At 38.2% G+C, this 14,930-nt stretch overlaps 1 protein-coding gene across 2 annotated transcripts in view; it reads right to left on the reverse strand.

The window, feature by feature from the left end:
• ATG4C (autophagy related 4C cysteine peptidase) overlaps positions 1 to 9,288 on the reverse strand; it is an 88,627-nt gene extending 79,339 nt beyond the window's left edge. For both annotated transcript variants that reach the window (XR_004302133.1, XM_032427377.1), the window contains exon 1: positions 8,984 to 9,288. The gene's annotated coding sequence lies outside the window, so the exon portion shown is untranslated. The remainder of the gene's footprint in view (positions 1 to 8,983) is intronic.
• Positions 9,289 to 14,930: the final 5,642 nt, after the last annotated feature.

Below are 14,930 nucleotides of genomic sequence, written 5' to 3' on the forward strand. Positions count from 1 at the left end.
CCTGCTCCGCGGGAAGCCTGCTTCTCCCTCTCCCACTCCCCCTGCTTGTGTTCCCTCTCTCCCTATGTCTCTCTCTGTCAAATAAATAAATAAAATCTTCAAAAAAAAAAAAATGAGATATAAATAGCAAGCTGAATTGTAGAACTAGCAACATCAATTCAGTTTGGGACACACTGATTTTGAGGTTTGTTTAACAAGTAAATATGGACAAGATCTTTTCCAAGTCCCATTCCACTAGTTACTTCTGCTACAAAAAGGTGCATCCATATTATTGAGACTAGTAATTATACCTCATTTAAACACAAAATATCACATTTATTCATTCATCGAGTACTTGAGCGGTTACTTTTGTAAGGTACTATGGGAGATACAATGAGCCATGAAACCCAGTTCCTGTCCCCATAAAATTTACATTCTAGGGACGCCTAGGTAGCTCAGTCAGTTAAGTGTCTGCCTTCAGCTCAGGTCATGATCCCAGGGTCCTGCGATCGAGTCCCACATCGGGCTCCTTGCTCACTGGGGAGCCTGCTTCTCCCTCTGCCTGCCGCTCGCCCTGCTTGTGCTCTTTCTCTTTCTGACAAATAAATAAATAAAATAAGTAAATAAAATTTACATTCTAAAATGCAAGATGTTTATAACTAACCAGAACTTAAGATGTAATATGGTTATGTCCCACAGTAGAAATGAAATATAAAATGTTACAATTATTGAGAAATATTTTTCCCCTTTCCAATGAGAATATTCACACAAGAAAAATATCACATACAGTCACAACTGGGATTCTTCAAACACAAAGACCAAGGACACACAAATAATATAAATCTTACTATTTTGGGTGTAAATAAGGATAACACTAGCCAAAATCCTTAGGAAGGAGTTAAAGTACCCTCAACAATTATGTCTATTGTTAAAGATTAATGCTTGAATTGTATCATCAGTCAAAAGAGCATTGTTTAAAATGTTCACACACACAACTGTTTTGGCTTACAAATGGAACTGTTGAATGTCATTTTCCCATTTCTAATTTTAAACAATTGTATATCAATTTGAAAATAAAGCTAAGGGTTTAAAACTTTACAAAGATTAAAAAAATGCATATTTTCTACCTGATATAACTGTTCTAGAGTTCCCTATAACAATACACATATTATGATAAAGTTTTAAGTTATTATGGCTACTTTAGTCATTTTACCAGATAACTTATTTTACAGAAAGAGTCTATTAATATGTAGTTTAGTAGGAACTTTATATTTTAAGCTGATAACATAATCACACAGAAAATATAATACAAATAACTTTGAACACATAATTTGTCTATAGGTCTTTAGCAGGATATAGTCTAAGGACATAAAATGGCAAAGAAATCTTTAACTGGTAAATCTGTTGTTGGAAAGAATATCAGTATAGTAATACCAAAACTATCTTAAGTGTTTTACAGGAGATTAGATGAGTAAAAATACTGATATGGTTTTGCATCGGAATTTTCCCTGTAGGAAAAAGGAGATACAAATATGAACTGCCAGAAGGTGAAGATGAATTCTGTGGTTCTGAATTTGAATTAAAGGTATCCTATAAGTGTGTGTGGGGTGTGTGCATGTGTGTATCCATTTAAAGGACCTAAAAGCAATGATACTCCAGTAGCGATGAATATATTCAATGCCCAAATCTTGGTTTCTGAGTACCATTTGCAACTAAATTGAACCAGGACTCCATGGTAGAATGACTAATCCAGGTCTAGGCAGGGAATATACAAGGTGAGCCTAGAACGTCTTATTGTACAAAAAAATAATAGTGTGCCCAAATACCAAGGTGAACGTTTGCAAAGGCCACAGCAACTGGCTTGAAGTTGACTAATCAAATTTGAGATAATTTAATCATCAAAAAGAATAATGGTGGGGCATGTGGCTGGCTTAGTCGGTGGAGCATAAGACTCTTGATCTCAGGGTCATGAGTTCAAGCCTCACACTGGGTGTGGAGCCTACTTCAAAAAAAAAAAAAGAAGGGGCACCTGGGTGGCTCAGTCAGTTAAGCATCTGCCTGTCAGGTAACCTCTGATGGGTCCAAGGTAACTATGAATGGTTGGAGCCTCCATACTTTAAAATGCAACTTTGCAAGTGGTAAAATAAGCAGTCTGCATAAGAAGCAACATACAGGGTTAAATTATTTAATCATTAACAAAATTAATGCAGGACTCAATTCCAGGACCCTGGGATCATGACCCGACCCTTCAGCTCGGGTCATGATCCCAGGGTCCTGGAATTGAGTCCTGCATTAGGCTCCCTGCTCCATGGGAAACCTGCTTCTCCCTCTACCAGTCCCCCTGCTTGTGTTCCCTCTCTCGCTATGTCTCTGTCCAATAAATAAATAAAATCTTTTAAAAATAAATAAATAAATAAATCTTAGAAGAGGAAGAAAAGGGAAGAAGAAGAATGGTACAGATTTATAACCGATAAATTTTTTTTTAAAGAATTCTTGGGTACATAGTGATACTAAAATAATAGAAGAGAGGAAGAATAGCTCTTCTTTAGAGAAGACAGTCAACAAACATGCAGGATTGAGAGAACTGGAAAACCACTATCTGGCAACCACCAATGCAATGATTGATTCAGGTAAGGAAGATCCATGGCTACTAAAACCAAGGATAGAAAAAAAAATTGTTGGAAAACAGAATATCCAACAATCTCAAAGTATTTCCCCCATAGATTAATTATTAAGTTCAAAAGGGAAAAGATAACATTAGGATGTAGAAATCTGGCTAATGTAAATGACTGATCTTAACATTACCAATAATGGGACAAACTGCCATTATATTCTTCCTGAAGTGGTGAAATGGAAAGTTTACAATATCTCCTATGTAACAGTTTTTAAAAAAATATTTAACCTGAAATTGTGGGAAAACAATCAGACAAATTCATTTTGTGAGGCATTCTACAAAACAAAATGGCCTGGACTCTTCAACAAAACTGTCAGTCTTGAAAGACCAAAAAACAAAAACAAAAACAAAAAAAAGGAAGGAGGAAAAAGAAAAGGTGGGAATTGCTCTAGATAAAAGAAAACAGGCATAACAACTAAGAAAATTCATAATCTCTGATTGGAAGGATTTTTTTAAAAGATTTATTTATTTATTTATTTATTTGAGAGCGAGAGTGCAAGTGGGGGGGGAGCAGAGGGAGAGGGACAAGCAGACGCTGCACTGAGCACAGAGCCCAATGCGGGGCTTAAGCCCAGGACCCTGAGATGATGACCTGAGCAGAAATCAAGAGTTGGATGCTTAACCGACTGAGCCACCCAGGTGCCCCAATTGGAAGTATTTTTTAAGTATTTTTTTAAAGCTTTAAGGGACATTACAGATAAACATCTGGGTAAATTCAAATTTTTAATATGGCCTATACATTAGATAGTATTATCAATCAGGGTTAAATTACTTGGGTGTGCACATAGCATTACAGCTATGTAGGTGAATGTCCTGGTTCATAGGAGATAGATGATGAAGAACTTAGGATTGAAGTGTCAGGATGACTCCACCTTAGTTTCCAATGGTTCAGCAAGAAAAAGAAAGCATGCGATGTGTGTGTATTTAGAGAGAGAGAAAGCAAAATGAGGTATAATGTTAACAACTACTGAATCTAAACAGAAGATATACAGGTACTCGCTGTACTATTCTTTCAGTTTTTTTATAGGTTTGAAACTTTCTTTTTTTTAAGATTTTTTTTTTTTTCAAGAGAGAGCGAGCAAGAGAGCGTGCACAAGTGGGGGGGGAGGGGCAGAAGGAGAAGCAGGCTCCCCACTGAGCAGGGACTCAGATCCCAGGACACCAGGATCGTGACCTAAGCTGAACGCAGACGTTTAACTGACTGAGCCACCGAGGCGCCCTAGGTTTGAAACTTTCAAAAGAAAAATGTTGGGAGAAAAAAGTAGGGTGGAAATTAAATTGACTGATTAAGTCTAACTACTTTTTTATCCTTTCCATAAGCACTAAAAGCAAGTATGAGGTTTAGAAAGGTTTGGCTAAAAATAAAAGTAATAATCCTAACAAATAATAAGTAATTACAAACCAAGCCACCATTAGTTTTCTATTATAGCTGTAGACTAAACATAATCTCTAATGAAAATACTTAAAAGAGGACATGTGTTAACTCATCTAGGACAATTATGAATCAGCAAAACTATCTTACATAATATTTACTCCAAATCCAAATATGACTAACCAAGCAAATTTTTTCTCCAATTGAGATCTTTTAGTTATAAGGATCTCTATAATGAAAATGTTGTTACAGACACACAGATAATTTCAGACCCATATCTGTAACAATAATAAACACAAACTCTGTACCAGGAATTTTGTTAACCTATGCACATATATCATCTCATTTAATCCTTAGAGCCACTCTATAATGCAGATACTATTATTATCCTCATTTTATAGATTAAGGGGGAAAAAGGCTTGGAAAGACTAAATAACTTCTACAAGGTCATATTGCTGGTAAATAGCAAAACACACCTTGAATCTAGGCAGTCTGACTCCAGAGGCCATGCTCTCTGCTCTACACATTCTACTGCTTTACTATGAAACATAAAATTTAAAAAATAAACTGACTGTATTGATTCAACATCTATCAAAAGTTACACAAAGGAGACATTTCAAGGAAAAATCAAGAGCATGTCTTTCTTCCCTAATACACATTTAAATTTACATACACACTAATTGAATGAAGTTAGAATTTAACCAGATGCCCAATTTATTGCCCATAATCCCACGTGAAAATAAAGATCATATACCTATTCATATATATGGTTGAATATGTTACATATAAATTCAGAACAAATACCAACATATTTCCAAATGCTTTCATCTAGAACTTTATCCCTGCTCACTCAAGAAAAAAAAAAAAAAAACACTGAAAAAATTTATTTCAGGTACACCATTCCTCAAGTATACTTAATTCAAACAATGACATAAAAGAAAAAAACAAGAAATTAACCTTGAAAACTGATGCCACCATAAAAAAATATTAACAAACAAACCATGTCCCCCCAAACCTGGTCATCTCACAGTGTTCTCTCAATGAACTGTACCACTATCCATCCAGTTACATAAGCCAAAAAGCTAGGCACCACCTTCCTCTCCCTCATTCCTCACATCCAGTCTATCACCTAGTTCCACCTCCTAAATATCTCTAAATCCACCCACTTCCATCTTCACCACCATCTTGCCCAGGATATTTTCCTCTTTTCATCTGGCCTCTCCCTATCCGCACTGCTGTCCCTCTTGTAAGCAGTTTTTCCTCTGTATAACATCAAGCCCTTTCTTATAGCACTTAAATAACTGCAAACTTTAAATTTCTTTGAACATTTGATTTATGTCTGCCTCCCCAGTTATACAATATGTTCTATGCGGGTAGAAATTGTATTTACTCACCATTTCATCATTGTGACCTAGGAGACTGCCCAGTTAATAAATGCTAAATGATTGAATGCATGTCAAAGATTGCAAGTTTATTTATAAACAGAAAAAAATTAGTTATAAGGTCCACCAACCATAAGGAGTACTTTATTTCATCATTTCTAGATCATACATTTACATTCTAACTCTGAAAATGAATACATCTTATAGTTGACGATCTTTGTTACATTGGCAATATTTTTTTCTTTCATACTGGTTCATAAAACAAAGGTGCATCTTGGAATTTTTTTTTTAATCTCATGATTTGATGAAATAAGTAAATCAATAACACACCTGGTCCACTCAGTTCAAACTTGGTAATCTAGCCTCCCTTTCTCCTTTGGCCACCACGCTACTCCCAACACTGAATATTAACAGAACCTACTGGTTCTTTCACCAACAGCTATCAAATCTATTCCTTTCTCCCAGTCCCACTAAAATAACACTAGATCTATCTAATTCCTCCTTGCTATATATCTGAACTCTTGTCATAGCTTCATTCATTTAAACATCTGTTTCTTTTTTTTTTTTTTTTTTAAGATTTTATTTATTTATTTGACAGAGAGAGAGATAGTGAGAGCAGGAACACAAGCAGGGGGAGTGGGAGAGGGAGAAGCAGGCTTCCCGCCGAGCAGGGAGCCCGATGTGGGACTCGATCCCAGGACCCTGGGATCATGACCTGAGCCGAAGGCAGACGCTTAACGACTGAGCCACCCAGGCGCCCTAAACATCTGTTTCAAATTCAACCAAAACTGTGCACTTGCGTGTGCAAGGAACTAAAGATACAAAGCAGTCCAGTTATCTGTCCCTCCTTCTCTTTCCTCTCCCCTACAATTTAGAATTTTCTTCAAGAGCAGGGACTTTTGTCTCTTTTGTTCACTGTTATATCTCCAGCAACAGATAATATATATCATGTACCAAATAACAGCTGCTTCAAAAAATACTTATTGAATTAATGTTCCTTATATATTCCTGGATAGAGAACACATCTTTGCAGCTGTGGTATAGTGGGAAGAGTCAAAACGAACTGGACTAACTAAATGACTTGAACTGTTTGAGCTTCAGTTTCTTCATCTGCTAAATGTAAATAATGTTCACCAGCTCACTGAGTTGTTATATTGATTAAATCCAATAATGCTTTAACAGCATCTAGTACAGAGCTGAGGACAAGAGGATGCGCTCAATAAATGTTTTGATGATTTTTTTTTCTTTTAAAGATTTTATTTATTTGAGAGAGAGCACAAGCAGGGGGAGCGGCAGAGGGATAGGGAGAAGCAGACCCCGCTGAGCAGGGAGCCCAATGCGGGACTCGATCCCAGGACCTGAGCGGAACAGACGCTTAACGACTGAGCCACCCAGGCGCCCTTGATGATTTTTCTGACAATAGTTAAATAGCAAGACATATTCAATAAATGCTTACAAAATGAATAAAATCTCAGGAAAAATATCAAAAGTTTGCATAATATCTAGCCTCTTAATCGTTTATCCAATCAAGAATTCTATGAGTGAATTAAATCTGAAATATATATTTAGCTCCAAATCATAAGCATGGCTGAAAGCATTTCTGACTAATTAGGAATAATTCCAATTTGACAGGGTACAAGTATTTATATTTTACTGACATGTATAGATTATATTTGACTGCTCAAAGAAGAACGAAAGTTTTACTATTAGGATTTCCATAGTGCAATAATCAGAATAAAAGAAAAACTGCAAACTTATTTGAGTTACACAGTCCCCATAAAGCCAGGAAGTACAAAAATTTCTGTCTACAAAGTATTAGTGAAGAGTATACAATGCTGTTTTACCAGCTGTATCAAAATATATAAAAATACACCATGGGGCGCCTGGGTGGCTCAGTCAGTTAAGTGTCTGCTTTCAGCTCAGGTCATCATCCCAGAGTCCTGGGATCAAGCCCCACATTGTGCTTCCTGCTGGGCGGGGAGCCTGCTTTTCCCCTCTTCCCCATGCTTGTGCTCTCTCGCTATCATCTCTCTCTCTCCCTCTCAAATAAATAAAATCTTTTTTTTAATACTTTATTTATTTATTTGATAGAGATAGACACAGCAAGAGAGGGAACACAAGCAGGGGGAATGGGAGAGAGAGAAGCAGGCTTCCCGTGGAGCAGGGAGCCCGATGCGGGACTCGATCCCTGGACCCTGGGATCATGACCCGAGCAGAAGGCAGGTGCTTAACGACTGAGCCACCCAGGTGCCCCTAAATAAATAAAATCTTAAAAAATATATATACCACAAATAATTACAACAAATAAATTTTTCAACATATTTGCATTCCATTTTACAGAAAAAGAGCATTAGTTAAATGGTTTTTAAACTTTTTTTACTCCATTATCAATTCCTTATATTGGCTAATTTTTAACTTTAAACCGTTCCCAAAATTTTACAGAGAATGAACTGATAAATCAATATAGCATCAGATTATTGTACCAATTAGAAACTCTTCCTTCAGGAAAGAAGCTTTATTAATTTGTAAACTGGAACATACATAGACTTTACCTTTTAAAGCTTTTCCAATCCCTCTGGGTACTTTCAATGACTCATTATCTAATTAAGAGATCACAAGCAAGCAAGAAGGAAAGAGCATTCCCTTGTGTCTATCTGCTATTAACCGACACAAAATCATTGCAAATTCCACAGGGGACATATGTCCCCACTAAGAATAGAGGGGGGAAATATCCCACCTAAGTAATTCAGATACAAAGAGCTGTAGGACAAGGTATTCTCCTCTAACTGTAGAGTAGCAGCAAACCCCTTGTGGGAAAATGATCAACACAAAACGAAAATGGAAGCCAAAGAAATCTTAAAGAAATAGAAACTCTATAAGCAAAGATATGCCGAGTTGACCACTGACGTCTCTCAGATTCACCAGTCATCCTAAGAATGTATTCGAACTTCCAACCTATAAAGCCCTCAGATGGGATGGAGGTGGAAGCATTGAGGATGCGTGAGAACCAGATAAAGGGAGTGAACGTTAATGTCTGGATGGAAAGGCATTAAGATATTCAAGCGAGTGTGTTAAGGTCTGCAGAAGTAACAAAGGCCAAAAAGGAGGAAAGGTATTAGGAATGAGAAGATTGAGACCTTCAGAATCTAATTTTTGGTTTTGATTTTCATTTCTCTCTCTCGTTTTTGTTTTTTTTTTTTTAATGGGAAAAAGTTAAACGGATGCGATAGCTTAGGGGACAAGAGGTCGTATCTGGAATACCAAGAAAAGCTACAAGGAGAGGGGAACAGCTGCCTACAGGAAGGCTTACGGTTTGTTAGGTTTGGAGCCCAGGAAGGGCCAGGGGTCAGAAGACAAATTACACTAGAAAGTAGATGAGGGAGGCGCCAAAATCCTCAAAGAGAGCCTAAACAGTTGGCCACAGGATCTCCACAGAGGGCAGGGTCCCCCAAAAACCCGGTCACTTGGGGACCAGAAACACTAAGTCCCAACCTTCTCCTGACTCCGCTAGGCTCAAATCGCCCCTCACCGAAACAGAACTGGAGAAGTATAAAAAAATGTGCAGGAGCCACCAACCCGGGAAATGTTCCAGCTCTAGCAGCAGCCGCCCCAAAAGCAGCCAGTACACACGCAGACGCTCCGACCTCAGCGCCGCAGCCACAGACACTCGAGCTCCCCGGCCACCGTAGTAAGAGGAAAGGCCTCCCCCTTCGATCCCAGTAGGTCAGCCACTTCCGGGGCACTAAATCCTTTTGATTAGTCGTAGCAACATCAACGGCCCACAGAGCCATGCTCCACTTCATCCTTTTTCCCCACTGTTCGCCACCCCAGCCCCTAGGTCACCAATACGGCAAGCGCAGAGCCAAGGGAAAGTATCTCTCTGTAATTGGTGTCTCTGATAGACAATCCACATTACCCCTGCTTGCTGTTCCCGCGGGACAATTGGACTTCAACTCCCAGCGTGCCACGCCACGCCACGCCCTCTCCTTTGGCACCAGAACTACAAGACCCAGCATGCACTGCGCCCCCTCATTCTTTGCTCTCCTCCTGACAGTCGCAGACCCGGGATGTGATTTCAGAGGAGTCACTAAATTCCTTGGAAAAATGTAGACCCACTTTGATAAAAATGCCGCTATTCTGTGCTATCCTGTTGTGAAGGTTCTCTAAGCCAAGCTATAGTTGAGACTGTAGGTAAATACTTATAAAATATTAAGGAATGTGTGCATTTTCCACATTCCGATTATTTTCAAGGATTGAAACTCAGGACCGTATAAACGCTTTTTATGAAATGGAAATTTTTATCCACACTCATAAGGAGTATGATACTAAATTATTGCAAAGTGTAATCCTAGGTCGTTTTGCAGTACTGAAAGATTGTGTTGAAACAAGGACTGCCACACATGCTCCTGAATTGCGTAAGAAATTATACTAAGAGCTGGGAGTGAAAAATTAACAATCTGTACTGCCGGACTGTGCACCCACATGGCAAAGGAAATCTTTCAGAATGCCGAGTTGAAAGTTCAAAATTAAATTTTAAAATTTTTTCACTTTTTTAACGTGTTAATGGTTTGGATTATTTTCATTATAACTAGAACTATTTATTTTCTATTATGTGGTAAGGCAACCAAGTAACCAATCACACAAAGGATATAGCAAGATCATAAATGTAACATTTATTAGAGTAAACAAAACAAAATAACTGTTTTCTTGCCTCATTAAATAGCCTGTGGTTCCATATTTTAAAATACAGAACTTTGTTTTCATTTCTTAGGACAGATAGCATGTATCAAACAAGCTGTCTGGATGCCTTTTTGTTACTTTCATAAAGATTTAGAGTACCAAGAATGAATTTTTTTTTTTAATTTTATTTATTTATTTGACAGAAAGAGAGACAGCGAGAGAGGGAACACAAACAGGGGGAGTGGGAGAGGGAGAAGTAGGCTTCCCGCGGAACAGGGAGCCCGATGCGGGGCTCGATCCCAGGACCCTGGGATCATGACCTGAGCCGAAGGCAGACGCCTAACGACTGAGCCACCCAGGCACCCCTGAATGAATATATCTTATTTTTGATATTGTGCACTAGTAGCCCATGAGAAACAATGCTTGAATTCTTAAACTATATGGTAATTATACAAAATAAAATTGATATATACCATAAACATTGGTTTTCTATGGATTTACAGCTAAACAGATTTTAACTGGTTAGAAAAACGAAGTAGAATACTTTCCATTTTTACAACCTCACACAGAAGTCACAGAGGGAAACTATTCTGTAACACCGACAAGGCATCCACTACCATACAAACTGCTTTCCAACTACAGTGTGCTGAATTATGCAGCACTAGCGAGTAAATATTTAAAATCTATGATCACAGAAAACAATCTGCTGCTTTCCATACTCATGCACCAACAATACGAATGCAGTAAGAGAAACCTTTCCATTGGAATGATTAGAGGTAATGATAAACTATAATTAGGTTATCTGTTATTCATAACTGTTTGCAGTAAATAAATACATAATTGCATCCACTTATTAAAGATGTTATTAAGGAAGCTTTTAAAATATGCTAAATAATTGATATGCATATTCTAAAGTAATTTCAATGATCAATTGTGTAAATGAACATGGAAAAGGGTTTAAAGAGTACATAATTTATGTAACAGACTTTAGGTTTTAAAAGGAGATTCTTGGCAGCTGCAATACTCAGCAATATTCTGTCCTCATTTTTAAACGTGTCTTTGACTTTCCAATTCAGCCAATTGCCAAGCATAGGAGAGTTAAAGCTGGACAAGATATTCATTTCAGTGCAACAAATACACAATTAGTCCTGCTAAGGACAAAGCACTTTGTTTAGCCACTACAGTCTATTTCTGAAGCACAGAGAGTTTTGATAGTTAGGAAAGATTTAAAAGGGAAATGATAAGAGAGCCTTATCTGAATAGAAAACGGAAAGTAAAATATATGTAACATAATCTACTAATAATCACTTATGCATTTGGTTAATTGGAACTTTATACTAGCTAATATACCTTCTAAGAGGCAGGAACCACATCCTAAATATTTGTGTCCCTCTCAGCTCTACCACAGTACTTTGTTCAGAGTAACTTGCTCTCCATAAGTGTTTGTGGGAGTTCAGAGTGATGTCTGAAGCCCTGACACTCCCTTCTTACTCATACTATGCAGTTTGTTTGTTTGTTTAATATTTGATTAATTAATTTATTTGACAGAGAGAGGGAACACAAGCAGGGGGAGTGGGAGAGGGAGAAGCAGACTCCCCACGGAGCAGGGGGCCTGATGCGGGGCTCGATCCCAGGACCCTGGGATCATGACCTGAGCCGAAGGCAGACGCGTAATGACTGAGCCACCCAGGCGCCACCATACTATGTAGTTTTAATATAAGCTATTTTTAACATCCGAGCTTCATTTTCTTAATTAGTAATTCAGATTATATAATAAAACAGGTATTAAAACCAGAATATTTCATTAATCAGAATGCACTCAAAAACATGAAAGAACATTTATTGCTCTGTGTGTGTGTATGTGTGTATATATATATATATATATATATATATATAAAACAACATTTATTTTAAGTGTCAAGACCTTTCTAAAATGTCATCATATCCCAGGTATATACTTTGAAACCCTACCAGCCATCCTAGTAGCATTGATTGTGATACAACTCAAGATTTTTTAGTAAACTTTTAATCCTTAACTTCTACCAAGAATACTTCTTTATCCATTTCCCTTCTGAACCCAAGGAGAGATGAAAGGTCTGTTTAATAAGTAAATGTGTAACATGAATCCCTGGTCAAGAATATTATCTTGAGATAAATTGAGCTCAGCCCTTGATGAGACCAATAACTTGTAGGCCTTCAAAAGCTAAAAAAAATATTTTGAGGAAAACTTAAAACCTTTCCTCCTTTCCAAGTGACCTTATTTCCATCACTTCTCCTACATCTTCAATCTCTTTCTATTTCTCCACTGCCCTCTGTACCTCAACCTAGCTACAGAATCCTCATAATTTTGAAAGTGAGTTCAGTGGATTCAGCTTCCTTCCTAAATGCAATATTATTCCATCCTCCCTTTCATTACATAGCCACATTCAGCAAGTGCTGCAAAGTAAACCTTAGTCTTGAAATGCCGCACACGATCTAGCCACAGCTTATATCTACCAAACACCCAGCACTGTGCTAAATCCTGGAAATATGAAGAGAATTCAGATAGGAAAATTATGGTCCCACAATACAGTGTGATAAACATTATGATAGAGGTATGGACAAGGTATTAAGAGAACAAGGAGTGTCAGTTACTCTCAAATTGAGGGACCTTAGAGGAGAAAGTCCTGAGATAATTTAAATGGCAAAAATAATTCACCAACTGCAGAAGAGGGAGGCTCAACCAATGTAGAATAACTCATAAATTCATTACAGCTGGAACATGAGAGTGAGGAAGTGGTAGGATACAAAACTGGAAAGACAGACTGGGGCTATTTCCTAAAGGGGTCTTGTGTACTATGTTAAAAATCTTGGACTTTAACCTGGTTATATAGGGAACCATTTAGGGAATGACATAATTAGATTGCATTTTAGGCTGCAGTGTTATGGAGAATGTCTTGGGCTGAAAAGAACAGTTAAGATATTGTTTTCATAATTCATATTAAAAAATGGGAAATCTGAAGTAAATAGTGATTTAAAAAAAACAAAAGAATTGGTCAGAGATATTAGGATAATAGAATCAAAAGGAGGTATGAGGGGGAGAAGGAATCAAGAAAGACCCCCAGGTTTCTGCTTTTCCAATTTTCCATATGTTGAGTTAGGAATGGTTGGGGCACCTGGCTGGCTCAATCAGAAGAGCTTGCGGCCCTTGATCTCAGACTTGTGAGTTTGAGCCCCAAATTGGGTGTAGAAATTACTTGAAAATAAAACCTTTTTTTTTAATCTTTAAAAAAAAAAAGAAATGCTTAAAGAATTGCCAGATGGCTATATCCAGGAGGCAGTTAGATATGAAGTTTAAGAGAAAGATTTGAGCTCACTATATACCTTTGGGAGTTATCAACTTTAGATGATGGTTGAAGAAATGGGCATGGATAAGATTTTTTTTGTTTGAAGATTTTATTTATTTATTTGTCAGAGAGAAAGAGAGAGAGGGTGAGCGGCAGGTAGAGGGAGAAGCAGGCTCCCCACTGAGCAGGGAGCCCAATGCAGGACCCGATCCCAAGACCCTGGGATCATGACCTGAGCCGAAAGCAGATGCCCAACCGACTGAGCCACCAGGTGTCCTTGGGCATGGATAAGGTTGTGAGCCAGGTAGATAGGGATGTAAGCTCATAACCCAGGAATGAGGCAAGGTAGAGAATGGTATATACAAATGTCTCAAAATCCTTCATGGAACAGGATTTTTACATAAAATCAGAGGATTACAGAATGAGGAGAGAGCTGAACTCATCTCTGAACCTGGTGTGCATGAATAAATGAGAACAAAAAGACAAAAATAAAAACACATAAATTCAAGAAAGTTGCAGAGAGACCAAATCCAGAGAAAAGTCAGCATTCAATAAGACCAGGAGGTGAGGGGCACCTGGGTGGCTCAGTCGGTTAAGCATCTGCCTTAGGCTGGGGTCATGATCCCAGGTTCCTGGGATAGAGCCCCAGTTGTCCACGGGCTCCTTGCTCACCTGCTCAGCAGGGAGTCTGCTTCTCCCTCTCCCTCTGCTGCCCCCCTCCCCTCCCTCTGTGCCCTCCCCACCCCCATCCCTGCTCCTGCTCTCTTTCTCTCAAATAAATAAATAAAATATTTTTTTTTAAAAAGTCCAGGAAGTGAATTCTGTGAGGAGAATCATGTTGTAGCAAATTAGAGCATGAGAGAAGGAATGGAAAGATTTCTAAGGGAGAAAAGTAGTAAGAGGATTGGGTCAGGGGAAAGGGAAGCACAGGTGAGAGCACAAAAAGAAAGATGATGACCAAGGATGACAGGAATATGAGGTATATTCACCAGCCTCAAGGTTTCAAAGCAGAAATTCTATATAAATCTGAGGCTCACCCTAACTGTGTGTAGCTTTCAGGACTCTTGGCAGCAGAAGGTGCAAACTGACTTACACTCACATCCTTGTTTTATAATGGATTCCACATCCTCCTTACAGCCCAGAGCTTCTGGGCAGAGATATTCCTTCCCCAAAGCCTGCAGGTTAAATTATGATTTGCCTAAAGTTTAGACTCTAACCAAACATTGTGGCCCATTTCTTTTGGTTTAGGCATGAACATGTGGCACAATTCCAGGCAATGAGATGTGAAGGAAAATTTGCTAGGGAGCTTCTGGGAAAGGTTTTTGCTAACAAAAAGCAGTTCATGCTGTACACCCTGGTCATAGCAGCATTATTCACAATAGCTAAAGGTGGAAGATGCCCAAGTATTCATCAACAAGTGAATGAATAAGCAAAATGTATATAGACACACAATGTAATATTATTCAGCCTTTAAAAAGTAAGAAATTGTGATACATGATACAACATGAATGAACCCT

Source organism: Phoca vitulina, unplaced genomic scaffold (assembly GCF_004348235.1).
Source record: "Phoca vitulina isolate PV1807 unplaced genomic scaffold, GSC_HSeal_1.0 scaffold2, whole genome shotgun sequence".
Classification (NCBI taxonomy): domain Eukaryota; kingdom Metazoa; phylum Chordata; class Mammalia; order Carnivora; family Phocidae; genus Phoca; species Phoca vitulina.